General features: G+C 39.1%; 1 protein-coding gene across 16 annotated transcripts in view; it reads left to right on the top strand.

The window, feature by feature from the left end:
• The window catches only part of TMEFF2 (transmembrane protein with EGF like and two follistatin like domains 2), a 610527-nt gene that overhangs the window by 253535 nt on the left and 329656 nt on the right, over positions 1 to 27336 (top strand). For 6 of the 16 annotated variants that reach the window (XM_069022027.1, XM_069022023.1, XM_069022019.1 and 3 more), the window contains exon 1: positions 12665 to 12865. The exons of 9 other annotated variants lie outside the window; for them this stretch is intronic. The gene's annotated coding sequence lies outside the window, so the exon portion shown is untranslated. Of the gene's footprint in view, positions 1 to 12664; positions 12866 to 27336 lie in introns of those variants that run through there. One more of the 16 variants, XR_011152233.1, reaches the window with a different exon arrangement.

Genomic DNA, 27336 nt, shown 5'->3' with positions numbered 1-27336 from the left:
GGAATATTTTAATAGAGTGTCTACAGTGGCTAAAAATCTAAAGCAGTGGCAGGACACAAGCAACCACAGGGTGCCAGCAGTAGGCATGGGAGGTTGCTCACCTACTTGGCATCCTTTGGACCTCCCCTTACCTGAAAGAGTGAGATAAACACACAGTGCAAATTATGTCTACAAGCCACCACTGCTGTAGAGGAGCAGGTGCTATTCCCACATGGTTGTGCATTGCAGCACTTGGCGTGTTTTTGTGAAAAAAAAAGCAGTTTGTAACTCAGCACTCCCAGGAAAAGACAGAGGAGTGTTGGACAGAAGGATTATTCAGGATGGAAGAGATCTGTAGTGGTCACCTTGCCCAGCCTCCTTCTCAAAGCTTTTGATTTGCCTGCTGCTGCTCAGCCATGGTGATCTGGCCTCTGCTCAGCTACCACCCATTTCATTGACCTGGGAGTTTGAGGAGCAGAATTAAATGTTTTCTTCCTGTGTTTAGGTTTCCTGTTTTCTACAATGCGAGTCTGACTGGGCAACCCTCCTCTCCCTGCTCACATCTCCACCCTCCATCCCACTCCTGTGTGAGTGGCAGGCAGAATCTAGCTCTAAGTGAGTTGAATGAACAACTGGATTGGGAGCAGTAGCAAATCCCACCATCCCACTGCAGCTATGAGCTTTTAGTAAATAAATGGGAAACATTTCATGTAATTAAATACCATCTTAGGAAACTGGAAAAAAAAATGCCCTAATTTAGAAAAGCATTCGGAACTGCATCTAAAATATGCTGCTTAAATGTATTTTAAAGTGGATTTGCAGCAGAAGCACACATCCAAATACATTTGTGAAAGATCACAATCAGCCTGTGATCTTTCAATCTGTCGGGCTTTTTGTGGGGCATTCTGCTGCTAACATTGCTTTAATAGCTTTGCCATATCCAAACTTCACCTGCCTACCTTCCTGCCCCTAAAAACTCCCATTTAACCAGGGTTCTCATTTTATAAATCACATTTTGTAATAGAAGTCAGTTTTGTGTGCCCCAAGTGGGTAAGCATTTCCATCCTTATATCAAGAATTAAGCATCTCCTGAGAAGGAAGAGAGGTCAAGTGCTGTAATAAACCAGATTCCATCAAGAATGGGAAAAAATGCTGCTCTGACCAAAGCTAAATGAAAGTATATCTGGATTGGGATGTGATATGAAAGGGTAATGAATAAGCTGAAGCTATTTCTAGAGTTTATGTCCACTGTGGCTGATTCCATCTCATTCTTTCTGACACTGTTATTTACTCTGAATTACAGTGAAAGCTCTTAATACATACGTGATGTATTCAAAAGGGCAGGCCCACAGCCAGTTTCAAGTACCTTAATTTCACAACACATATCTTTGCCTTTTGACTACATACCTTGAAACATATTGAGCTCTTGGAAATGAAATCTGACTGGGGAATAAGCATAAACTAAGCACATGTAGGCAGGTATTGAATAAGAAAATAGTTTCACTGGACTTTTGGTCCAGAAAGAAAAGTGACTCTGAGAAATCTGTCAGCGCCTGTAGCAGAGAAGGTTACTTTGCCACATTCATTACACTGGAAAATCTCTTCTTGATTTCAGTGGAAATGCTATTTTTTACTGAAGTTTTCTACTGAAAAACATACCAAAATATTATTTCCATTTAATCTATTAAATTACCAGAGGAATAAAATACAGGCTTTAGTATTTAGCAGAAACATGAGGTTGTATTTATTAGCTTGCTGTAGTATTTCTTTTGGGCAATAAATCTGGTAATTTTCTTTTTTAATGAAAAAACAAAACAAACCTGTCCATTTCCTGCTCCTTGCATGTTCTGAATATCCAACTAACTGACAGAGATGGAATAAACTTTTGATATTTATTACGAACAGAACACATATTGCTTGAAGTAAAAAGCAGTTTTTAATCTAGTGAAATATAATACATTATTTAAAATACATTTTATCCCTTTATTCTCATTTCTGATGGAATAATTCTGAATATCACCATGAAAGTCTAATCTTAAAAAAATATTTCTTCATATGCAAACTGCAACAGATGTGGCTGAGAAGAACAGAGGCTTATATCAATAATGTCCACGTTCTTGATAGTTGGTAAAAGATGACATATGGAATTCTCTGGAGCATATCAGTCATAAATAATGATAAGAAATTCCTTCCGTTTCTGAAAAATTACTTGAAAAACTTTAATTCCTACTGTTTATTTTTAAGGCAATATCTGAAAAAATATTTTTGGTCAACCAGTTATTGCTCCTAATTTACTTTTCTATAGTACTGTTTCTTCTGCATTGGCTGAAAATTCACCTGGTTTTTTACAGCTATGCAAACTAATACTGTAAGAGCTATAATCTGTACCTACAAGCTTTGTCTTTACTATGTCATACCACTACAAAATAAAGACAATTCAGGACATTGCTGTAATTGCCATCCACCTTAGATTTTCAAAAGCACTGGAGGTCATTGCTGGGTGTTACTGTACAGGGACATGTTGTCCTCTCAAAACAGTAGTGATCAGCAGACCAAGAGCCTTTGAAAGTACCCACCAGCCTTCTGCTCTGTGTAGTGCTCTGCCTGCCTGCATTATTAAGTGGAAATAATTATTTTGAAATTTCCATTTTCAGAAGAAGACATCCTTCCTTGCTTATTACTCAGCTAAACCACCTCATATATCTGTGCAAAAGAGAAAAATGGGCAGCAGTCTGGATAATTGCCTGTGCTGTGTGTTGAGTTCCCTGAATCAGGTCAGATGGAGCTTCAATGCTTATATTTTGTGGCTGATTATGGATATCAGTTTCTCAAAATGCTTCATCACTGCTGAAATTAACATTTTATAGTAAAAAATATTCTCATTTCTTTTCATATCTTTCAGCCAACATGGTTTCATCACTATTACTTCTTGCTTTTTATGCAAAAAATATTGAATCTTAGGTCTCAGTTTTTTACTTTTTTCTTCCTGAACATACTAGATGAAACTTCTCAGGAATAATGCTTTAGCCTTAAAGATGAGTCAGCTTACATTGTTAGTAAAAAGAATGCCAGGACAGAAGCAACTTGATTTTCATAATATTTCCATTGAAGAAGATAAGGAGATTTTTCAGCTCTTTTGGGTTTTGACAATTTGAAAAAAGGAAACATGTAGTTGTAAAAGGTATATTTAGAGATTTCTGGACAGAGCAAAACCTGAAATGTAAAATTCTGTAACATGAGTGTTCAGCTGTTCTCTGCAGGCATGTTTTTATTTCCATAACTTGAAGGTTATTGCCTACTTAAGAGTATATATGTGTTATTAATTCTCAGTGTGAATATCCATAATAAATCCAAATGAAATGGTTTGAGAAAATTAACAACTCTTAATGTTTTTCTCAAAAAAAAAAAAATAAAAATAAAGTATCATGGCCTGTTATCTTGAATTTTTTTTTTTCTGAAATAAGGGGGTTTTTTGTGTGCTCCCCCACCTCCAAGTCCAGACTGGCATATGCCAGCAAATTTAGTCTTTCCTCCAGATGTGGAGGGACCCTCACAGGTCATCCTGTCACTAGGCACAGATGGAAAGCCAAGGTCAGTGCTCCATAGCCTGGCTTGCCCATGGCAACCTCACCAGTATCCACAGGGGCACCTTTTTTTGGTTCTTTGAAATACTTCCAGTGCACACATATGTAAAAATAAGGGTAAAGCTTTGTTTACACAATAAAAAAGCAATTCACTAAGAAGGAAATGGAAACATTCTTCAGGAGACTTGTGGCATTCAATCTTCTAGAAAGCTTCAGGAACTGCATCCATAAAAGGGTTTTTTTTCCTATTTACCTTATTCTTGGGCAAAGATAATGCTCTTTCCTTGCCTACAGCCACTCTCGTACTGCTTCTAAGATTGATGACTCAGTCTCATGTGTATAATTTTCATACATAGATCTCAAGTCATCTCACAAAAAAGATCAGTGTCATTCCAGAAAGGAACAATGTCAGAAAGTGACTTATTAAAGAACATCAACGTGAAGTCATCATGATGAATTCAAGAGTTTTTAAATCCATGTTTTTTGTGTGGTGTAAAATGATATGGGACACAAGGGTTTGATATGTGATGGAGACATCTGACAGAAATACAAAGATCTCACTATGGCCTGGCCTTCACAAAACTGCAATTAAGAGGGAAAATAACATCCATGGTGGAGAGGTGTTTACATAGCCTTAGCTCCAAGTTGCTCATATGGATTATGGTCTCTAAAATAGTGGGAAAACTAGTGAAATTAAGGTGTACAAAATATAAAGCTATGTGTAGGTTTGGGAGCTATATGGGTGTTCTCAGTACAGCTTTATGAGGTGCATAAGGGCTCAGGGAGAAAGGCAGCAGATGTAGATCAGAATTAATTTCAATCTGTACATCTGTGAAGAGTCAGCATTGTGAATTCCCCTCTCCATTCACTGACCAGCCCTTAGGGATTCGTGGTCCCAGCCACACACCAGTGAGGAAGAGTCTCCTCAGGGCTGACTCTCCTTTTGGATCTCCAAAGCTCAAGAACAGGGAGGGAGAAAGAGCCACAGCAGCCATGAGGGCTCGTAGGGTGAGACCAGCAGGGGCATGACAGTGACTGTGTGTGAGCATCCATGGAGGGGCAGAAATGAGGATGGGGAAGAGGGGAACATGCCGTAGCTCTCAGTGTGTGTGTGCATGCACGCCTCAGACACCAAAGAACCTCCCTGTGTAATTTGCTGCAACATGATTTAGGTGTTTGTCCTTGGACTGGTTCCTGTTGTTATTAACTGGAAGTGCAATCGGCTTCTCAGAATTTCACCTAGGCTTCCTTTAATGTCCAAGTGATGTAATGAAGATGTAAAATAAGTCACTAATGCAGGTTTTGTGGCACTTAGAAATTTCTGAAATCCCTTTTTAGTGTTGTAAAACTAATCTCCCCATTGAGAACTCATGCAGGCATGATCTCACCTTTGGCTTAAAAATCATTGCATCTCGCCAAAGACTGCTGCTATTCCTCACCTTTTGAATATAATTTGGTCTTCTCATGCAGCTCTAACAATAAGATTTTTTGATGGGCTGGAGACAATTGCAGAAAATAACAAGTTGGCACAAGAGAATGTAACATGACCGATAATTTTGCAGGAAAAAATACAAGCACAAGACCTCTGAGGCTGTAGGGCAGGAAATGTCCTTGCCTAAAGCCTATAAGCAAAACTGAGACTTTCTAAAACATTTTCGATTTCCCTTCCTATTGTTAATCTTGGAAGTGCATTCTTTGCACTTTGCCTTTGATAGTTTTTGCCTTTGATAATAATTTTATCCTCATTAAAGGATATTGTTGTCATCAGAGATTTTCATGTGGCAGACTTGCTTCCAACTATTTGTTGAAGGGGTACAAAAATGCCTTCCAGACCTCTCCCTTGTTTGACTAATGCTTCCCCACACAGTAGAGAACCCAGGAGCTCCCTCAAATGCCAGCTCCATTACCAAATCCCCAGCTAGCTTAAACCTAACTCAGCAGCATCATTACACGACACTGCAGTCTACAATTCAGATACAAGCCCTTAGCTCTTGGCATATCACTGTTAATAAGATCACCTCTTTTAAGGTAAAAAAAAAAGCAGTAAAGAGGCACTGTAAATTTTTTAGGACACTATTTGTATCACAAAGGAATCTCTGTCACTTAGCAACTGCTGCTGACAATTGTATTTTGTGATCACAGAGTTTTAGCACTGTGGCTGGTACTTGCTGATACACTCCTGCTCCAAAAGTATCTTTGGGCATCTTGGTTTTGGGTATAAAAGCCACATCATTGCAGTGACTGAGACTGCTTAGCTCACCATGCTGTCACTGGACAGAGGATGTAAGGCCGTGATAAACTGAAGAATACATCCAAGTTTGGAAGGAAAGTGTATTGTAATGGAGCTAAACACACACTATTTACAAATATGTGATGGACTACTGTGGTCATTACAACTCATGTTCCAAGTAAAGGTAAAAGATACAGTTCAAAACCAGACAAAAATCCTTCTGCTCTTTCCCAGGAAGCCTCTCTGTTTATCAACAGATATTTCCATGTGAAGGGCATAAGTTTGCCCTGATTATAGTGATCATATTAATTGTATATAAACCGACTGCTTTGGATACCTCAGTTTTAAGAAATATTGCTTTAAAAAATATAAATCAATTCAAAATTTGCCTCTGTAATCTGGAGCCCAGGATGGAATTTATAATGTTCCACCTTACAGCCTGCTGGACTATTAGCATTAATTGCTTTCTGAGAATACTACAAACCAAGAATATTAAGATTTCTTTTTTCCCTAGTACAACCCTAACACCATCATTATGGAATGTTGATATAAATTTTGTTGTTCTATAGTCAGAACTGTAAAACACTTTAATATGAACTATCATATTGCAAGCAATGTTCAGACTTCTAAACATCTTTCCTATTCCATGCATCTACAAATAACTTTCCTCTTTCTTTTTTCCTCGTACTGTGAAGCCTAAAACCAACATGTAAGATAAAAATTGTCATATAACTCTTCCACACTGATGTTAACTTTACAAAATTGTGAGGATGTGCTTAAATTTTCATCTAAAGTTGTTGCATAAACCAGAATCAAAACATTATCACCCAAGTAAAATATCTTTCCTACTACATTGTACAGATATGGCTGAGAAGATAGGAAGAAAATGTCATTGTTTTGTGCAAAATAAAAGAAATGGCTATTGTAGTGCTGTGGCATTTAATATAGATCAGTTTCTGTTTGGTTTTTCTTCCCTTAAATATCCATGTTTCCATCCACATGGGAGATGAGGTGGAACTTGGTGTCCCAAAACTGACATTCCGTTTAGTAGGGAAATCACATTTTTTTCCATCTAGACTCTCAGCAAGAAATGACTGGAAACTCAGTTATTCAAATGCACCATGTAGGGTCTGAAATTCAGTGCTGATGATAACAAAGGTAATTAATAGTACTACCGTAATGATTATAATGTCAGATTTTTACAAATCCATCTGTGACTTTAATAAACTTGAAGGTATTACAGGCACTTCTATGTACATGTGTGGCTTAAGAGTAAAGCTGCTGATTATTTGATTCTTTACTAAATGAAAATCTCATCTAATTAAAGAAATTTCTAAGAATTTCTGCTTCCCTTTAAGAATTCAGGACAAAAACCTGGGGTTTGTCCCCAAAAACTGCACTTAGTATTTCCATACCCAAACACATCCTCTGGAATTTCAGAACTGCTCCATTGATTTTCTATTCAGTGAGCTATAATTCACATAATGTCAGGAGACATGGACGATGTTAGTAACCATGACTGAGATGTTTTGCAAGTTTGGCAGGGGTTTTAGTTGTGTACTCCTGTATATCTGCTCTAGATGGTACAGTTAAGGAAGTTAATGAATTGATAATTGCATTTCTAGAAGCTAACTGCAGGTGTGGGAAGAACCATCCTGGGAAGACGGAGCAGTAGCAGGCAATGCTGAATGCAGTCACTTCCCCAAACCCATCTCAACCAATTTTATCTTCAATTCCCTGCAATGTCCAGTACAGCTGGTATTGAACATTGCAGGAGGCAATCCAAACAGAAATATTTCAGCATGTCATTAGGAAGGGATGGGTCTTCAGGAGGCATTTGCTTTTTCCTGATCTGCACTCTCAGAGTTTACATCCCAAGCCTGGTGATTATATTTGGTTTATAGCATTGCTGACCACTGAGGAGGCAGCTGGGTGCTTCACAAAAGTAGTCCCTTGCTATGTTTTAGAAACTCTTTCAAAATTTTATTAACTCTCCTAAAATTAAAACAAATCTACTGGAGCAGGTCTCTGGAGGTGTCTTAATTCAGCCCTCTAAATTGTGAGAACCCCATTTTGTTACGTTAAATTTGTTGGACAGGTTAAGGGTACAGATTGATTGGTCAGTCTATCTACCTATCAATTTATCCTATCAGTCTAAATTTCCTACTCATTGGACTGAAGAGGACTTGTGCAAATGCTCTCTTGCAGTGAGAATAGATATTTCTAATAATCTGCATTACTTTGTTGCCATCTGAAGCTCCAATTGTCGCATATTCCCCGTGGAGTATGTTTGCATTTTCCAAACATTTGTGTCGTATCCAAATTTATTTTGTATTCCGAGATTTGTCCAACATCATTATTTATTGTTAACAGTTTATGAAGAAAATCTTTTATTTCCATATAAAAAAGAGAACAGCAGTTTTTGAGAAACAAAGTATTGTATGGAGAAAAGAGGAGCCTTTGATTTGATTTTTTTAGCATTGTTAGGTAACCATCTGTAAATAAACTAAGTCAAACTTGTGAACATGGATTGAGAACAGAGTGCTCTTAATCCAGCTGTAAAAAGGCTTTAGCTAATAATACTTTGACATTATTTTAACAGGGGAATTTAGAGTGAGTCCCTTCTAGCTTTGGGATTGATTGAAATAGTTTCACCTGAAGCATAAAGTATGTCTCAAGCCACTTTAGAAGTAAGGAGCTCTGAATTCTGAACATAAAATATTATTTATCAAAAAAAAAAAGCGGCAAATCCATGGTACTTTTCCAGCTTTAACTTCTGTTACAGCTGTACTAAGTTTTTTGCCTTGCAAGTTTTTTTCTGTAAAAAAAAAAAAAAAAAAGAAATAATAAAATCACAAACATCTGCACTGATTCAGCTGAGCGTGGCATAAAACTTCTGAAGTCAGTCATTGATTGTCAGTTGCAGTGTTATTTCTAGCCAAAATAGCAATCATTTTTATTTAGTAGTTTTTTTGGATGAGCACACAAAACAGCAACTTGGTAGGCCCTACACCACACTGTCCCCAAAACTCTTTGAGGAAATTTTGGTCTTTCATAGTTGCATTATAAAGGTCCATAGTTCCTGAAAAAAAAGATCAATCTATATCATAATTAAAAGCTTTGATTTCTATTACTTTAGCATTTTATCACTCTACTGTAATAAATAGGTATATTCAAAAGGATATCCACCAGTTCAAAAATGTGTTGCTTGCCTACAAAATATCAAGGAAGGGTCTGTGAAAGTGCTAGTTAATAAAACTTCTGAAATTCTATGTGATTGCTACAAATGTAGAGTGAGGGTATGATGGGTTGTTAAGTGGGAACAAACAGGGTATATCTAATGGGCCAACCCTCACTGCAGAACGAGATCTTGGAAAGGAAATTGCTCTCATAAAAGAGTCATCCTTGTTTCTAGTTAATTCCTGATGTACTACTAAGTAACGTGCCTCACAGCAGGCAGACTGCACTGCAGGAAAGGAGGAGATCCTTAGGCTGTGGGGCTGCACACCTTCAAAGAGAGGTGGGCTCAGACACAGCACACAGGCTCTGGAGTCTTGTGGGAATTCAACAAGGGAAGAGGAGCTGGCTCCTCAGTTCCATCAGCTGCATGGCAGAAATGCCCTGTGGCACCCAGATTTGCAAAAAAGGTGTGAGTGAATCAGGTCAGACACAATTACTGAAAAAGAGGAGCTTATCAGATCCAGCCTCAGTGAGCTGAGCTTGCCATCCTGAGCTGACTTCTTATCTGGAATCATTTTTCCTATGGCTTCCTTTGGTTTGTGGTTTTTTTCCCTCTTTGTTGTTTCAGCAAGTGTCTCAGTTCCCTTGCCTGGGCATGAGACATGCCTGTGCCATTGCTTCCTTTGCAATCTGTGTCCCTCACTCCTAACTCCTGAAGCATGGCCATTTCAACTACCTAAATGCTGATCAATTTTATTTTCCCACTTCACGGGATTATCTGGATTATTTCCATCTCAGAAAGCATGCTGAATTGCTGAGATCACTGATCACTAACAAAGGAGTGGGCCAGCATCTTGTAACGTACTTAAAATTGAGCTTGCACAGAAGAACATGAAAATAATTTACAAAAAAAAAAAAAATAGATCCAAAAGGATAATAGAAAATGTAAATGATAATTTAAATGTAAAAAAAAAAAAAAAAAAGAAAGTAGAAAAGGTAAATTAAATGTGATAATCCCGGAAAAGGGGGTAATAATCCCTGCTCAGTGCATTGCTGCTGCCAGTCTGGTCAGAATCAGGCTGCTCCACTAGACGTGGCTGAGTCATGGGTGAGGCAGCAGCATATCACACAGTCCATAATAAATTCATTAACACAGAGGGCTCAGAGGAGGAATGTGCTGGGTTACTCACAGGAAGGGAGAGAACTCCAGTTACCCCTTTCACCTCAGAGATCCAGGTGGAGAACCTGATCAGGTGAAAACTGTTCCAGTAATTGGTCTCCAGCCCAACAGCAGGATGCCTTCTACACTCCTGCATATGGGACAAGGGGCAGCCTTTTCAAAAACTTGGAAATCTTCCACGCAGCCTTGAAAAAACCTAGTCACCGTGGTAATATCAAAGTTAGCCATTGCAGAGCTTATTCCAAGCTATATTCATTCAGGACAGGAGAGAGCTAAGTCTATTAGGAGACTGTTAGTGATTTATTTGCTTTTTTTACAGAGTCATGTAGTGGGGAAAGGCAACTAATCTTGTTGGACTCCATTAAGAAAGTCTCTTCAGGCTTCAGACAGCCTTGCCTCCCCACCTGGCCTTTGCAAGCAACATGACTGGAAATTTCTTGTAATGTCCCAGGCCTATTTGCATAAGCATGGAAGCAGACTTGCATTAATAATCACTGCATTAAGGGCCTAAAATATCCTGATCACATCATTAGACATACTCCCTGGACATTTTTTGTACATCATAAATATCTCCTCATCACCTCCTTTATTTCTGTCACATCCACAATAGTTTTAATAACAGTTTTATTGTACAGCTGAAGTCAGAGTGAGAAGACTTTTCTTTTAATTGATTCTAATTTATTTTTTTGCAAGAAGAGAAGGAAGAGTTTTAAATGCATCTAATAGTATCTCACTTACAGAAATATTACTCTTAAACCTTCAGGGTCTAAGATACATAAAGGAAACTGGGAAGATCATAGGAAGGATTTGCATAGGAGAGGTAGGGAAGTCTGAATTCATTTTGTCATCTATTTAAGGAGACCTAGAATGATATTTCTGATATTTTCACAACCCAGGATTACAGCTGAAAGTGTTTTATATATCCAAAAATTTGCACCACCAAATTAGTAAATAGAAGTAACTGAGTCCCAGGCCAGGTGTGCCCCCTGCACAAGGGGGAGGTTTGTCATGAGAGTTAGGGGGTTTCTGAGCTTGCTTTTCTTTTTCCAGCCCAGAGAAAGCCAGGTTTAAATCATGAAAACACACTGGGAGGTTTTCAAGGGGAGAATGGCTGCAAGCCAACGAGTACATTTCTCCCTCATAAAAGGTAACAGTGGGGCTCCTTGGCTGGCTGAGCTGCTCTGAGAGGAAGCCGAGTTCACTTGAAAGCAAGAGCTGATTTCTGCCACCCTCTCACGACACATCAGACACCACTGAGGTCCCGTGAGCCCCCTCACCAGGGGCATGAAGGTGGGTGACTCTCCTCTGGTACAGAGGTAGGGTCCCAGCCAGGCTGAGGGACCCTACTGACCTCCCCTAATCATAAAAAGCTGATAAAGACTGTTATCAGTTAGATACAGTAAGAAATCAACATTCACTAGCAGTTATGGTGCACTGGATTAAAAATTACATCAGTTTTCTATTTGTAGTTTTCAGTCAGATCCCACTTTACTTTTTATTCTAGCAACTTCTCAGTGAAATTCAGAAATTCCAACAGTACTTGGGATCCAAGAGTACATAAGCAGCCTCACAGGACCTCCCTCACTTCCCCTTAAAGTCTGCATGAACAAAAAAAGAATGAGTTTGGCAGCATTCAAGCAATACATTCATGAAATCCTTTGAAATAGGAATTCTAGCATAATTCAGCATGATTGTAAATGCTGTAAAATGTGTAAGCCTAAATGGCAAAGGGAATTGTATACTGTAGTTAGTGATAAATGTTCTGTGCAATATACTGGGTTTAGCTGCCCCACTTACCCAATGCCCAGTGGAATTAAGTAGTTAAATTTATGTGCATAGTACTGAAATTGTAATGCTGAGTGTCAACCTCAGACCTGTTTTTCTCCTAAAGCATAATAAAAATACCAGTGGATAAACTGTCTCAAGCCTCAGCCTGGTAAAAGAACTGCAAATCAAGCAGAAAATGTAAAACATCTCTGGTTTTCCTGACCAGCCTGTCACAGCCCAATCTGTTGTGACAGTGCAGGAGGCACAGCCTGAGAGCACCTTGGGAAAGGGGTCAGGGCTTAGGCTCCTCTCTTTTTGACAGAGGTGAAAGTCTCAGCACACAGTGCCTGCCTGCCTGTGCAAACAGGAGCTTTTTAGCAAGCTATCAAAGGCAGAGGTGGGACATTATGGGTTTTCTGTCTCCTGGGAGGTCCCAAGTGGGCCACTGGCCTTCTTTGTGGTCTGGCAGCTCTCTTGATTCCCCATGAAAGCTCTGAAAGTTCTTGTTTGCCCTTAGTGTGAAAAGGACGACACTAACTATAAAGATCAGCTCTCAGTTTATATTTCTAAAGCCATGGAGTAGCTCATTACAACCGCTGGTGGCAAGGAGAGACTAAAGAAGGCTGTGTCATGGCCCTTTCTGTGGGCAGGGCAGTGGGAATTGGCTTCACCTGTCCAGCCAAAGCACAGGGACTTGCTGCCCCTGAGTGGGCCTTGGAAGAGAAGAGGGAATGAGCTGCACCTGTGTGTGGGTGAGGGTGGAGCCATCTCAGCTGTTCCCAAGCTCTGGTGATGAGGCAGGTTGGGCTGGGGGCACCTTCTAGTTGCCCACTGCTGCCCAGCTCTGCCTTCCCTCAGACAGGTGCTAGCTCAGGGAGAAGGAGTTACGCACAAAGCTGGAGCCATCCTTTGTAGAGCTGCATTCCCCAGGCAGAGGCTGTGAGGGTGAGTCACTGCTTATGGAATTACTTGGTTTTTTCTGTAATGTATATTAGATCAAGAGACGCTGACGCTCCTGAGTCAAGGACTTAAGGAGATGAAAGATTGGAAAATGCAAAGATGAAGGGAGTTGTTCTGGCTGTTTTAGGGTTTCTGGAACATGAGGTATTGAGAAGGTAGAATTGCTGATTGTGTAAGATGGGCACAAACACCACAGTGTTTGACAGGGTTGGTCTTCTTAAGATGTACCCAATTTCTCTGCCTCTGTGTTTGAGTAGTGAATTTTCTGGCTGTACCTGAAAAAGTCTAGTTCTCTGTAAAGCCAGACCAAATAAATATGTGCATCATGTATCTTAAGCATATCTACTAATGATGGTCACTGTGTGCAGGGCCGGGAGTGCCTTGTAAAACCTGTTTATTTGGCACCACCCATTGCCCTGAGTTTGCTTCTGTACCCAAGGAACTTGCTTGAGCTTCAAGTTAGTGCCTAACAAGTCTAGTTCAATAGGGACAGACCTGAGTTATCTTGGGAACAGAATAGTAAAAAATGGCACTTGTGTGCTGATTGCTGTAAGACTTCCTGCAAAATATGGGGACAGGGAGATACTTGAATTGCTTATCTGAAGCTTTCTGTAGTAAAGTCTCCTGAGTGGGTTTGGGTGGGCCCTGGGGATGCCTGTAGCCTCTGGCAAGGAGCCTGAGAGATGCCAACATCAAAATGGAGAACATGTTTCCCATTCCCTGCTGACTCCCTTTCTTCAGTTTTCTCAGAAACAATGTCTTCTTAGATCTGCTATTGCTGCATTCTGCACTTTGCTTTTATTTTTGCAGCTGGGTCATAGGGATCTCCTTTTTTCTTTGCTTTCTTCATTATTTTTTGGTTAAAAAAACCCAAAACTCTCATACTATCTTGAAATTATTGACAAATGTTTTTGTTCTTTGACTAGGGAGGTCCCAGGCTGCCTTTATTTTGCATCCTTTGCTCATACATGTGATGCAGAGTGTTTAATGTATTCTTTCTCAGCCTGAAACTGAAGTTTATGTCGAAGTGCTTGAAAAGCACAAACTATTATTTTTCTGTTTGATAAGCTAAATGAGGACTTGAATCAAAATGTATCAAGAGCTACTGGTGCAAGTAGGCCCTGAATTTCTGTGGAAGTACATTAAATCCTTTTTCTACTATCTCAAGAGATAAATAGGTTTGAACTGGAAGAAGTATTAGTATTTTAATGTGGGGTTTTTTCCACCCAGATTTAGAGAAGTTGTTGAAAATATAAGTCCACTGAAAAGATTCCCTAGTACTTAAAACTGAGGATACTTATTTTTGGATTTTGAATCCTTGATTGAAACAGAAATACTTTGCTTTGATTTTACATGGTGTCTCTCTCTCTCCATCCTGAGAAAAAAAAAATTAATTGTATGTCTGTGTTAAGTCATTCAATTATGCAAGTTTCTTGCAAGGGTTTGAGTTCCTGAATTTAAATGTGAGGTTGCTGGTGGTTTGCCACCAAACTGAGAACGGGGAATTCTGAATAAAATACAAAATGTTGTGTGCTGCTAGAGGCCAAATACTTAAACTTTGAGATAGCATGAGAACTTATGTGATAGTAAATGAGCTACAATCAACAGGAAGAAAACCTAAATGGCTTGAAAAAAGAGGGGGCAGATATAACTGTGGCAATATTAGGTGTAGGAACAGAGTCTGTCATGTATAGGAGCAGAGTGAATGATTCTAAGAGGCATCAGAGGTGCAAAGCATCTCCTGAAAGGCAGGTTTTTCTCATTCCTTCTCACTACCCCTAGGGTTTTTTTCTGGCCAAGTTTCTGCAGAGAGGGTTCAGAGTAGCTGTGCATACTTGCAAAGATTAGAAAAAGTGAGGCAAATTATGCACTGACATGCACCTCCACTGACATTAAAGTGATGACATACCTTGTGTCTCTCCTGCTCCAGGCTTTTTTTTAAAAACCCCAAGCAAACAAAAACCCCAGAAAGCGAAGAAACAGATTCATTACTTAAGCATTGTTACAATTGCTGCTAGAGGGAGAAGGCAGACTCTATCCACAGGAAAAATAAAATATTCATTTGAAAGACACCAATGGTGTCCTTTGCACTGACCTGTCTGAAGCTGGTTCTTGCCTGCCAGACCAGGTGTTGGCTACAGTCTCCCAGCTGCAGCTCTTGTCTTGCATAATCCTGCACCACCTTCCTCAAGGCCTTTATTCAAGCCCTTTGCATAGGGGAGGTCCTTATGCAGCAAAGCTTCTGGGGTCCTTTAGCAAATGCACCACTCTCACTGCAGTTTCTCAGTTCAAGTCGAGCCTCTGGAGTTATCCTGGTGCCCTGGGGTCACAGAAATTAATGGAGTTCCAACAGGAACTGCAGCCTCTTTTCACAATGAAAATATGGTACTGAGCAAACTTCTTTTATGTTTCACATTTGATATTATTTCTGAGTACTAGGAAGGTGTGTGGTACTTTTACAGCACCTGTCTCAAGGAAAGTAAATATGTAAGTTAAAGACCATATGCCATTGAGATCTTCTGCCCTATCCCCTCGGTATTTTGGAGATGGATACCTAACTAACTGTTCTGATTTGACCATACCCAAAATAATTTTCCAAAGCAGGGTTATGGATTTTTGGGGGTTTTGCCTTAAATACAAATTCTTGGTGACAGGAATACCTGCATACTATTTTAGGTAATGGAATTAGGTGCAACAGTGACAAGTTAGCAAGCATGTAATATCCTAAGGCAAATAGATTTGTATGTTCTCCTTCAGACTGGATGATTGTGTTGCACTCTCTAAAGACACTTTAGATCAGTAAGAATGTCTCCTCAGGGAATCACAGTGATAACTACTTTTGACAAGTAGTAATAACAGAAGTTTAGTCCACCCATGAAATGAAAGACTCCTGCTGGAGCCGGGATTACTGCTAGTGGACTGCAGGGGCACTGTAATTGCACATTGCTTGCTTTAGTGATGGCATGTCTGCCTTCAATCCATCTGTACTTGTGAATTCAGGATTGCCTGTTCCATTGTATCAAGCAAAAAGCCTAATATTGATTGGAAGGGATCAATGGTAAGAAGCATGGTTTTAACTTACTAGTAGGTGAGATCAATTCCTTCCATAGAAAACCACTGTATTTTATGCTGCATTCCCAACTACACGGGAAATTCCCAAATTCTGTGTGACTCTATTGATTAACATCTCTCTTGGCTAATTAGACACAACTTACCTATCCTGTCAATAGCTCAGTTACGTGACAAGCTCCCCAGGTATGTGTATCATGATACTTCTGAGGGAACATTTGCAGTGATCATTCCTCCTCCTTAGTTCATCCTCACTGTTGTTACTTTACTGAGCCATCAAAGGCTGTCGTTTTTGCACGTTGACACAGTGCTGCAGAATGGTTGATAAATCTATATTCAAGTTGTGTTTAAAATCAATATTATAGCAGTTACCATGCCAAATCAATATTTGCCAAGTTGCCAGCTCCTACTGCCTGGTGCACTGCAATAATTCCTCTTCTCCCATGCAATATGGGAGAGAATCTAATCCAACACTTACTGAAATCAAGACAGATTCTCATTGACCTTAGGCTTTGGATCAACCCATGCTGGCTTTTATTTACTTGTGTTTGTCATAGGATTGTACAAGAACTCACAACAGAAATCCTCTTCACCTGATTTCTCCATCTGACCATAATGTGTGTACTATGACCTCTGCTATTGCCAACAGGCACCAAGGTGTTACCTTGCCCCTGCTGGATTGTTGGGCTGTTTTGGTTCTGTTGTACAGACAGAGCCTGCTTAGTGCAGATGAAAAGCATTTGTTCGAAAATAATCCATAAGTTTTGATGATGCAGCAGTTCAGAAACAACACATTTGAGACAGATCAAGACTAATTATCAAAATAGATTTGGGTAATCATCTATGCTTCCACATTTTAATTGAACAGTGGGATATTTCTTTTGAAAAAGTGTGTTAATTGGGGTCTGCTCATGGGAAGGAGTGACTAATTGAACTGGCATGAGCCTGATAGCAGCTTTTTTCATTAAAATGTTAACTTTTAAAATCAGTGTTACATTGCAAATATTGTCTTTCTTTCAGTTGGACTAGTCTATCTGGCACATGCCAGCTCAATTAGCAGCTTGCTTTCATGAGCAGACCCCAATTAACACAGACTTCTCTTAAAGAAGTATTCCACAATTCAAATTAGCACATTTGCATTAGAAGTAATTATACTGGTTTTGGTTGTTAGTTGTTCCTAATTTTTGTGACGATTAAATATGCTTTAATGGAAAGTGACATTTGTTGATTAATTACCGAAGTGGTAATGGATGTTTTTAAAAAATATTCAAATATGGAAAAGAGAAACTAAACTAAGACCAAAATATACCAAGGTGGAATTTATCATTGCATATATGTAATTTCAACATGTGGCACCACTCTCTAGTTATAACTACACTGAATTTAACTTATTTTTTAATGAATTGTTTCTGCATATTTGGCCTGACTATGTGTGACCTTTGAATGCAGGACCATGTGAGGTAGCAACCAATTAGAACACTTTAGCTCTAAGACACGTGAGCCCATTAGGTTTTTTGAGTGGAAGTATCTGTAAAGGGATCATAAAGGTGTGATGGTGAAGGACTAATGCAGAACTTCATATTCTGAGCAAGAACAGGAAAGCAGTGACCTGGAACTAACAAAAGCCTCTAAGCTCAGTGCTCCTGCTCTTGAAGGAGACTGTTCTCAGGGGATTCCTAGGGGGACTGTTGAAAGCTCTCTGTTCAAAAACGTCTTAAATATATGCTTAAGCCGTAGTATGGACTCTCTGCTGCCATGTTTACTTCGTGTCACATCTGAAGTCATTCTTAAAATTTTGATCTGTGTGAGCAATATTGCCACTGTATAATAGAGCTTTATTTTCTTTTAGAGTTAGAAATATTTCAGGTAGAAATGGATGTGTTACCATAATTTATATAAACTGTACAAAAGGTATTTTACAGTTTGCATTTAAACTTGGAAGGGATCATTAATTTTAAACCAGTACCTGTATTATGAGATTTGTTAACTCTTCTTATATTTATGTAACTTTTCTTTAAGGCAGAACTTGTGGTTAGCTAGAGCATTTCTGCCTGAAAAGCATCCAGTCTTCAAGGTGTATTATCTACCATTTTGCTTAGGAGTGTGTTGTGATAATTAATTGATAGAAAAGTGTCATCTTATCCTCCTGGACTTTTTATGACTTGATATTTTGGCTTCTAAATCTTGCTAATCTTTTTTTTTTTTTTTTTAATGCACATCCTCTTCCAAGTTATAACAAAACAACAACAAAAAAAATCCCAACCTACAGACAAAAACACCAAAAACAACAACAAAAAAACCCAACAAAACAAAAATATACAACCCACCCAAATCCCCCAACAACTTTGCTTTTCATTACTGGCTTTTTTTTCTCTTTTGAAGTTTTTTTTTTTGTTTTAAAAATGTAGTCAGTGTTGTCCTAGTGTCCCTCTGCTTAGCTAACAAGGATATCTAAAGTATACAGAAGATAAACATTGTCCTTCTGAGAGCCCTTTCTGCTGTAGTTTGACATCTTCAACTGCTGAGGTGTTCTTACACTGAGTGTATTTATGCAGTGTAGTTGTAGTCTCGTACAAATCAGTCCTCTCCTAAAAACACCATTCTCTGGGGTTCCCATATATCTGATATTTGGGTTGGAGTTTTCTTGTTGTTTTTATTGCCTGTGCTGTTATAATTGGCATATACAAACCATAAGACTTGCCAAAAATTAAAAAAAAAAAAAAAAAAGGGAAGATTTGGTGGAGCAAATATGATCAGGTTATGCTTAAAAGCAGATTTGTTTTTCTTAATTCTCCTCTATGTAATGGATGTGGAAAATAAGAGAATGCTTTTTCCAAGTGAAGTGTCTGTTTGGAACGGGAATCTGTGCTGTGTATTAAAACATCTGACAGGAAGCCTCACTTCAGAAATAATGCAGTCCTCTGGAGGCTTGGCCAGCACATGTATCATCCAAGGTCACTGTGATTCCACCTGCGTGGCAAAGCACACAGACTGGGAGCTGCCTGGTGCTGAGCCTTCAGAGGGAGGCTGGAGGGTCACAGGAGAGCTGTGGGCTTGTAAAAAGCAGGAGAACATCTCACTTGGATCAACAGAGAAAAAAGGACTAGCACAGGGTAAATGTACATAACAGCAGTGGAGAAATTAAAAGCCAAATAAAAAGTCCCTTCCCAAAGAATATCAACCTGCTCTTGAAATAGAGAGAAATAGCTCTATGCCATTTCAGGAAGAATCATTAAACTGGAACAGTCTATTCAAGGGGATAAACCCCTTTTGGAGCAGGTTGTCTGGCGAATCTGTGGATGCTCCATCCTTGTTAGTACCTGAGGCCAGGTTGGATGGGGCTTTAAGCAACCTGCTGCAGTGGAAGGTGATGGAGAGTCAAATAGAGAGAGCTTACAGAGCCACAGGCACATCTCAGTCAGATTATTATCCATGAAATGGTAGTAGGGATATCATTAATACTGTACCAAAAGTGTGTAAAGTCCTTTAGAGACAACAAATAAACCACAAAGCCCATGCTTAAAGGCTCTGTGGGGTTGAGCCCAGGTGAGCATTTAAAGTGAAGTAACCTCTTTAGGTAAAGGGGAGAAGCAGGAATTACGCATGGCAGGGAGGCCTATTTTGAAGAGTGCTTTTTCTTTTGAGGAAGTACCCAGACATTTCTGTGACTGCAGGCTCACCTGCTGTTCAGGACAGACTTGCTCCTGTGTTTACTCAGCCAGCAGCTGAGTGTGCTTGGGGGGTAGTGTTAGAGAGCTCATTTTTGTGCCATCATAGGTAGGAACAGAGTACACACAGAGAAAGAGGAAAAATGATAGTTAAAATCAGTGTTCCTGAAGGAAGTGGCTGTGTGTGTTGTCAAGGGGACGTTCCTGCTCTCAGCAAAGCGATAAAGTGTGCCACTGCAGGGGAAATGGTGCTGATCACAGAACTCTGTGCTCCTGGGACACACTGGCAGAAGTTTTGTGTAGTGTTACGCCATTTTCTTAAATTCCCTGGTTGCATTTCCCATGTGTGCTTTGTGCTGCCTATTAACAGCAGATACGATCTTGCACTTTGATAAATGGCAAAATTAAAACTTCCACCCTGCCTTCTGTTTCTCTAGGAACAATTCTTGGGGTTTTCGAGTGTAATTATTAGCCTATTTTTTTAAATATAGCTTATTCTACTGAAAAATAAGTATACTATCACCCTAAGCAAAACAAAATGATTTAAGCTGAGTTGGAAATATGAGAGTTCTATATATGATTATGTATACTGGCAAGAAGCTCTACTGTTACAGTGCTGAAGGTGAGTTTCTGACTGAAAACAGGCCAGACATGATCTACTACTCTGCAGCAGGCTTTAACAAGGACAAAGCTTGGATGTTTGAGATCTTTTCCCACCTGTAGTATCTGGGATTCTATGAAAATAATTCCTTTGTTCGATTAGATGATAAACTAAGAAATAAATGTGAATTCCATCTTTTAAAGAACATAAGCAGAGAAAAGTAAGAATGATTATGACATTTGCAAAGACCTGAATTATGTTTTGCTCTGGTATTAAATGTTTTAATCTCTCAGCTAAATTGGTTGATTAAGATTCACTTCCTATCAGAGTCATTCAAAAGTTTTACTGAGGAAGAAAAAATAAAACTAAAAAATGGAAGCTTCGTGTTTTTAAAGACTTTTTGTGGAGGACAAAGAATGTTGCAACATAGCTTTTTCTAACTCTTGGACATATTTAAACTATGAGAAAGCTGAAGGTGGGGAAGAATCCTTCCAAAAAGCCTGATTTTTTTTTTTTTTTTTTTTTTTTCTTTTTGTCTCTGATTAATAGGTACTGTTAGAGTCTTTGATAATCTTAAGGCACCTGGAGAGCAGGAAAAAGGTGAAATGTGTAACCACAGTCCTCAGAGACAAGGCCTAATACCCTCCTGTGATCTTGTTCAAAGGACATTTCCATATGTTTGTTTTCCAGTTTAAGTTGCATCTCCTCCCAGAACATGACTGTAATCTCCCAAGGTCACAATGGTGTAAGAAATCTACCCTGAGTAGGGAGCAATATTTGTCCTAATAATGTCAACAGCTGCCACCTAACATTTAACCATGGAATAAGGGCAAAAATGGGCTCCTTTGCTATCCACAGGCAAGAAGTGCCGTGTTTCCATCGGGCAATCCATTAGGTAGCCAGAATGCTCACAGCTGGAAGCCTTTGTGAGATGGCATTTGATATCATCATTGTTAGCCTTCACATAATGCAATATTTATTACAGTAAGGGAAGAAGGGAGTATTTTTAGCAGCATCTTGAGTAACTTATCTCCATGGCAACCCTTTACTTGCCTGCCCTGTTGCTGCTATATAGAATGTTGTCTCATTAATAATAAATGGAACACATCTAACACATTTGGCTGCCGATTGGCTTCCAGCCACATATTTCTCTTGTTCTAGTTGAAGGGTTTGCAAAGCTATGGGGTCCATAAGCAAATTTCATTCATTTTGTTTCATGGAGAAAGTTGCCTTGGATTATGTTAAAGCACTCAGGAGGATTCATCGATGTATGCATTGTGTTTTTTGGGTTGGATTTTTTTTGTTTACTTCTGTTTCTAGTTCCACTTTAAAAAGCCAAGGAAATCTGTGAATAAATACAATTAGAAAAGCTAGAAACCCAGCAGCTGTGGAGTAATTTTATTTGACTTACATTTGTAAGGATAAGAAAATGACATTTTTAAAAATTGCTTATGAGGAACAGCTGTGACATAGTTTTGAAGAACAATGCCTCTGTTTCACAGAAACTTAAAACGAGCAGGTCTCCAAGTGAGATTCTGGAATTGCTGATCACTTCCACGGGCATACAAAAAAAGCAGTTGCAAGCACTCAGCCCTCATTTTGTTGTCTAAATATATCAATTGCAAATTTGGAAAATGCTTGTTAAAATAGTAAAAAAATAGAGAAAAGAATGTTAGATTTCAGTTTATATTGGCCAGGGTTTTTTTTCTAGAGATTATAACACTATTGAACAATATAGTGCAACTGGCTTTGAAACTTGTATATTAAGGCTTAAATACTCCCTGCTTGGTCTGAGGAACCATTTAGAGCCTGTTTAAAAGGTACTACACAAGTATTCATACCTGGGTGACTTAGCCCCATTTCTTTCTTCCATTTTCTTCCTTGTCAACTCTTATTTCTGAATCTCTAAAAAAAGAGGAGCAAAAAATTTAAAACCATGTTATTTTTTTACTACATGGGAGTTGATGTTTCTACAGTCAAGCATTAGTGCATTTAACATATCTAATGAGGCACGTGTGTGCACAGAAGTAATTCCCAAAGGAATCTTTATGAAACACCTCTTACATTTTGGTTTATATTAATCATATGTTGCCAGTGATGTCTGATGAGTCAAGGATTGTGTACTTATTGCTGTATCTTCCAAATAACCTCCTTTTCAATTCCAAGACTTTAAAAAAGTGCTTGTTCTTACACCAGCTTGTTTAGCCTTTCAAAACCAAATACCCTACTTTAAGTTCATAAAATAGTATTAAAAAAAGGAGAGAACATTATTTAACAATTATTAAGTTCTTATATGAGAATTTCAATCATATGCCTGAGGTTGTTTCCCCCAGAATTTATAAACAGGAGAAAATGGTTCATGTGAGGTTTAGATTTCTACTCGGGAACTGAGAGTTTCTAAAAGCCTGATTCAAAATATTCAGTAGCATTCCCTGGGAACACTGTTACTGACCTCTGAGCCTTGAGTTAACCTCTACTTCATGATGCCAAACTTTGTAAAGGGTTTTTTACCCAGAAGGTGTTTTGGGGCTTTTTGAGTTTGGTTTTTTTTTTTTTTTACTGTAAAATGTTGAAAACTGGCAGCATTTCCCTCATTATTTGTTTCTAAACAGCCATAGTTTCTTCAATGAAAGTAGCTGGTTGCACTTTCTTATAATGACATTAAACAGCCCTGAAACTCAAAGTCAGTAAATAATCTCACATTGCTGCTATTTTTATGTTGCTGGTCCTGCTTTTAAAAAGTAATAGCTAATTCAGGCTGAGCTGTATTGAGCTGGTGGCTTCCTGGCAGTGCTGCCTGCCAAGGTGAGAGAAACATGTTGTGCTGTGCAGGACCCACTGCTTCTCAATTGTGTGGGGGCCCTGTTTAATACACCCCACTCCTGGGGCATCAGACATTCCTGCTTGTTTATCTTGAACTGGAACTCACTTGACAACTGTTGGGAGGCCGAGAAATGCATGAACATGGGAGAGGATGATCTCCTCCCTGCTGTAGCAGGTCACTTTACAGGCTTCTGGACTCTAAATGAGAGACTTTAGGCCAGGCACTGTGGTGGGTGAGAGACAGGCAAAAATCTTGCAAGGTGCTCATCCCTCTGGAGCAGCTGGAATCCAGACTTCTGGGTTGCTACATTTAGCACAGCAGAAAGACATGTCATTAATTAAGGAAATATTCCAAAGTGCGATGAAGGTGAAACTTACATGTATAATTGCTATTAAGTGATTATGCTTTAATTTATGGCTTGTCTCTGCTTGAGACGAAACTACAGTTAAAAAAAAGTTTCTATAATTAATCTATAAGAGATAGACTTCAAAACGAACCATGATTCTCTCATCTAGCACTTAGAAAAGAAAAAATATGACAACAGCTGTACTTAAGGTTTGTATTTGTGATACTTACTGGAAAGCCCAAGAATTTTAAGGAAAGCAGCCTGTTGCTGAGGACCCATCTTGTAAGAGATGAGACCTCAGCACATGACTTCAGTGAAGTAGGGAGGCAGTCTGACCTCAGTGAGCAATTCTTGATGCCAGCTGCATTTCCATCTCACTTTCAGCTTGCACAGGCACATCTTCTTGATATGTGGTTTGAAACTGAGTGTACTGACTGGTTATGTTGTGGAGTTCACCGTTTGCCTGCATTGAATGAAGGAAAAAATTATGTATCTTATTTTGACTGGTTTATGAAATGTTTCATGTTCAATTCTACCCTTGCTGAGAAGTTTAGATGTTGAAAGAGCTTGGATTGTAGCTGTTCCTTTCAACTGTGATGCTATATACTGCCCTCATTTTACTTGCTGCTTCCTTGCTTTTGTTATTTCCCCTCCAAAATGTGACAGCTAAAAATGCTGACTGAAAGTCAGAACCCCAATCTAAGCACAGGAGCTATAAAACTGCAATTACTTGGTCTTTTGTTCCCAGAAAGTCCTCTGTTGTCTGTGTAATACTGCAGATTTGGAGAAATCATGCCAGCAACTGTCCCTGTGACATTCCTAGAGGTGGGAATACAGTCCTATAGAGCAAGCCAAACCCTGACGACCACCCTGGAGTTTCCAGGCTTTGATTGTCCCTTGCTGGCTCAGGTCAGAATGAGCAATATCTTAATTTTAACACAGTATCACTAAATATGTTTTTCTACTGGCTCAAGGGCACAATTTTTACTCTTTCTAATTTTACTTTTAGAGCTACTTTTGATCAGAAATCTAATGAACTACTTAAGCTCATTAGGAAGGAAGGGACAGCTCTGCCTCAGAAACAGTCATTAATTTGAAAAGTTGTGGAGGGTTCCAAGCCTGCTTTTGTGATCTCCCATTTTCCTATGGTGTCTTCCAGAGCAGAAACTCAGCCCCAGTAGAAGCAGACAGTAAAAAACTGAACCAGTATCAGGGACACATGCATTCTTTGTGGTGAGATAAGCATCCTTGAGAGTTCTACAATAGGATTTATCTTCCACCTGCTCCCTTACTGTACACCTGTGCCAGATTGGCACCACTTTTGGCTGCAGTATGGTTGATTCTCAGTTTTGAAGCCAGATTTGTTCTTACAGTTATTTCTCTGGCACGTAATAAAAACTGTTTCCTGTACTCTGCAAAATACATCTAAATAAAGAGTCCAGGTGTGCTGTGTTTGTCAGCCTTCCTATAGTGTAATGCTAATCTTTGCTCCACATAAAAAGCTTTAACAGACTGTAGTAATAACCCTGTGGCTACCTGCCCCTGGTAAGGAACACGAGATAGTCCAGGCCTCTGGACACAGGTTTCACGGTGGATTTAGCTGAAGCTTGTGGCAGAGGTGTCAATCTAATTGGAATAATGATACGTGAGGGGTACCCAGAGGGTTCAGCCAGCTGTCAGACAAATGTTTCTGCTGGAGTGCATGGCAGCCTGTTATTAGGTCATAGGTGGGGGTCCAGCCAGACCCATGTGGGAGATGGGATTCAGGCTTGTGCTTAAAACAATAATAAAAACAAAAAGGGAACAAACCTAAAACAGAGGTTTTCTCCCACCCCCAACCCCAAATAAAAATACCAACCACCCCACATCCAAGCTTTGCAGCTCCTAATACAGCAAGGGGTGTTTTTTCCCCATGTTATGTCTGTGTATTTACACTAAACTGATCATTCCAGTACTTCATCTTGCTCCCTCTGCATATATTTTGATATGTCTATGTATACATTTACGTATATTACACTTTATAAAAATGTGAGTAGTGATTATAAATATATTCATGGTCAATTCATATTTTAACAAAAAGTTGCAAATCCACATAAATATGGATTTTGAGTATTTTATTGAATATGTACTCATACATAGACTTTTAAAAATTAGAATGACTCATACCTGCACAATAACTTTAAATACAAACATGAGTCAGGTGCAAATGTGTCCCCTTGACAAATGAAAAGAGGCACATGTGGAATGTCTTAACACAGACAATGGGTTGTGTCCTTGTGAAAGTGTAATTCTGCACTAAGCTACTGTCTGGTCTAGGGTGTAGGGTCTGGGCTAGGAAGAGCACTTAGCTACATGATTAACTGTAAGGATGTGGTTAAAGCTCTTGTGGGACTAATCACATTACTAAAATTATACTTTTGCATTTTATGTGATTGTCATACTCTGACTGGGAGTTTACATCGTCTGTAAGTCAAGGATAGTTACACAGACATTGAAGGAGTGAATTGGTGTTTTCCTGCAGTGATTTACGCAGACAGTGTGACAAAACAATGTTGTTAAGTCAGACTTCAATCTTAATTCATTCCAACTGTATTTCCTCAGTTGTTGCAAGAGTTTTCATTTTTCTTTGTCTGTAGAATATACAGAGACCAATAGATACCACTATGCCTTGAGTAATCTTTAACTGCTCTAAAGAACACAGAAATGAAATAAGTTTATACTCAACGATTTAATACTGGCTCATTTGAACATGTGCTGTAACCAGTGAACTTCTTGCTAGTTACCCTTTGCTTTGTCTTGAGGGTGTGACTAAGAGGAAGACCAAGCACTTGCTCAGACTTTGATTTCTTGCTTTCCAAGAGGCTCAGCTCGTGAAGCTGGTCCTTCATGCTTCGATACAATTTTAAAAATTCAAGTATTTCCTAATGCTTGCTATTAAGTTTGATTTGCAAGAGGCTTTCAAACAGGTTCTTTTTCTGAATTTATTTCCTCATTTTGATCTTGAATTATGAGCATTTAACTTACTCATTTTGTCTGGTATATCCTGTATGCTTGCTTCAAATTGTTCTAACTACTCTGAGATATTCAGAACAAAGAATTCATTGCAGGTGGTGGGAATGTTCCCAGGGTCATCAACATCTCTTCTGCAAGAAACAGCAGTGGAGGAGCACCTCAGTAGAATCTCATCTCTCTTATCTTAGAAGCATTTAATGATGTGACCAGGTTTCCTGTGGAGCAGTGGGTGTGTGCACTGTTGTCCTGTCTTTTCTAAATCTAACCAGAATTTAGGTGTCTTGCCCTTGGATCAATAGTTTAATACTTAGATGTCACCAAAAGCTTGGTGAGCTCAGTTTTCTCTGTGGGTCCATCTGCTATTTCAAATCTAAACTTCCCTCCTCAGAGGCCCACATCAGTCAGCATCTGGATTCCTAAAGGGCCTGGGGCATGCTGTGTGGGAAGATGGTGTTTTGACCTCTGAGGCAGGGTGACTGAGGTTCTTGGTAGTAAATCCCTTGGTGTGAATTAGAGTGAAATGGCACTAAATGACCAGTGTGTATATGAGGCAGGTTTACTGTAAAGCAATTAAATGGCAGTGGAGAGGAGGTGTGGTCATAGAGTTTCACTGTTGGGGTGGGAGCCCATGAAACAAAGAGTTTGCCAGCTTATATATATTCAAGTTATCATGGCAATGCCTAAATCCCTCCTCAGTAGATAACTGATTTCTAATTCACCATCATAAGTCTTATGGAAAAATTGTATTGCTGAAATGGATAAATTATTAATTACTCAAGCTTCCTGATAAGCACTATAAATTCTCAATGTGTGAATGTGTTTGTCTGCTAGAGACATGGAGAAAAGTCATCCAATTCTGTAACTAACTTTACCTAGTCTTAGCCTGACCTGGTGTACATCACTGAGGTCTGTATGAGCTCTCCCACCCTCCACAAC

This window comes from Aphelocoma coerulescens, chromosome 7 (genome assembly GCF_041296385.1).
Source record: "Aphelocoma coerulescens isolate FSJ_1873_10779 chromosome 7, UR_Acoe_1.0, whole genome shotgun sequence".
In the NCBI taxonomy this organism is placed as follows: Eukaryota; Metazoa; Chordata; class Aves; order Passeriformes; family Corvidae; genus Aphelocoma; species Aphelocoma coerulescens.
The sequence above is the reverse complement of the archived record's forward strand: the minus strand, read 5'-3'. Positions and strand labels throughout refer to the sequence as shown.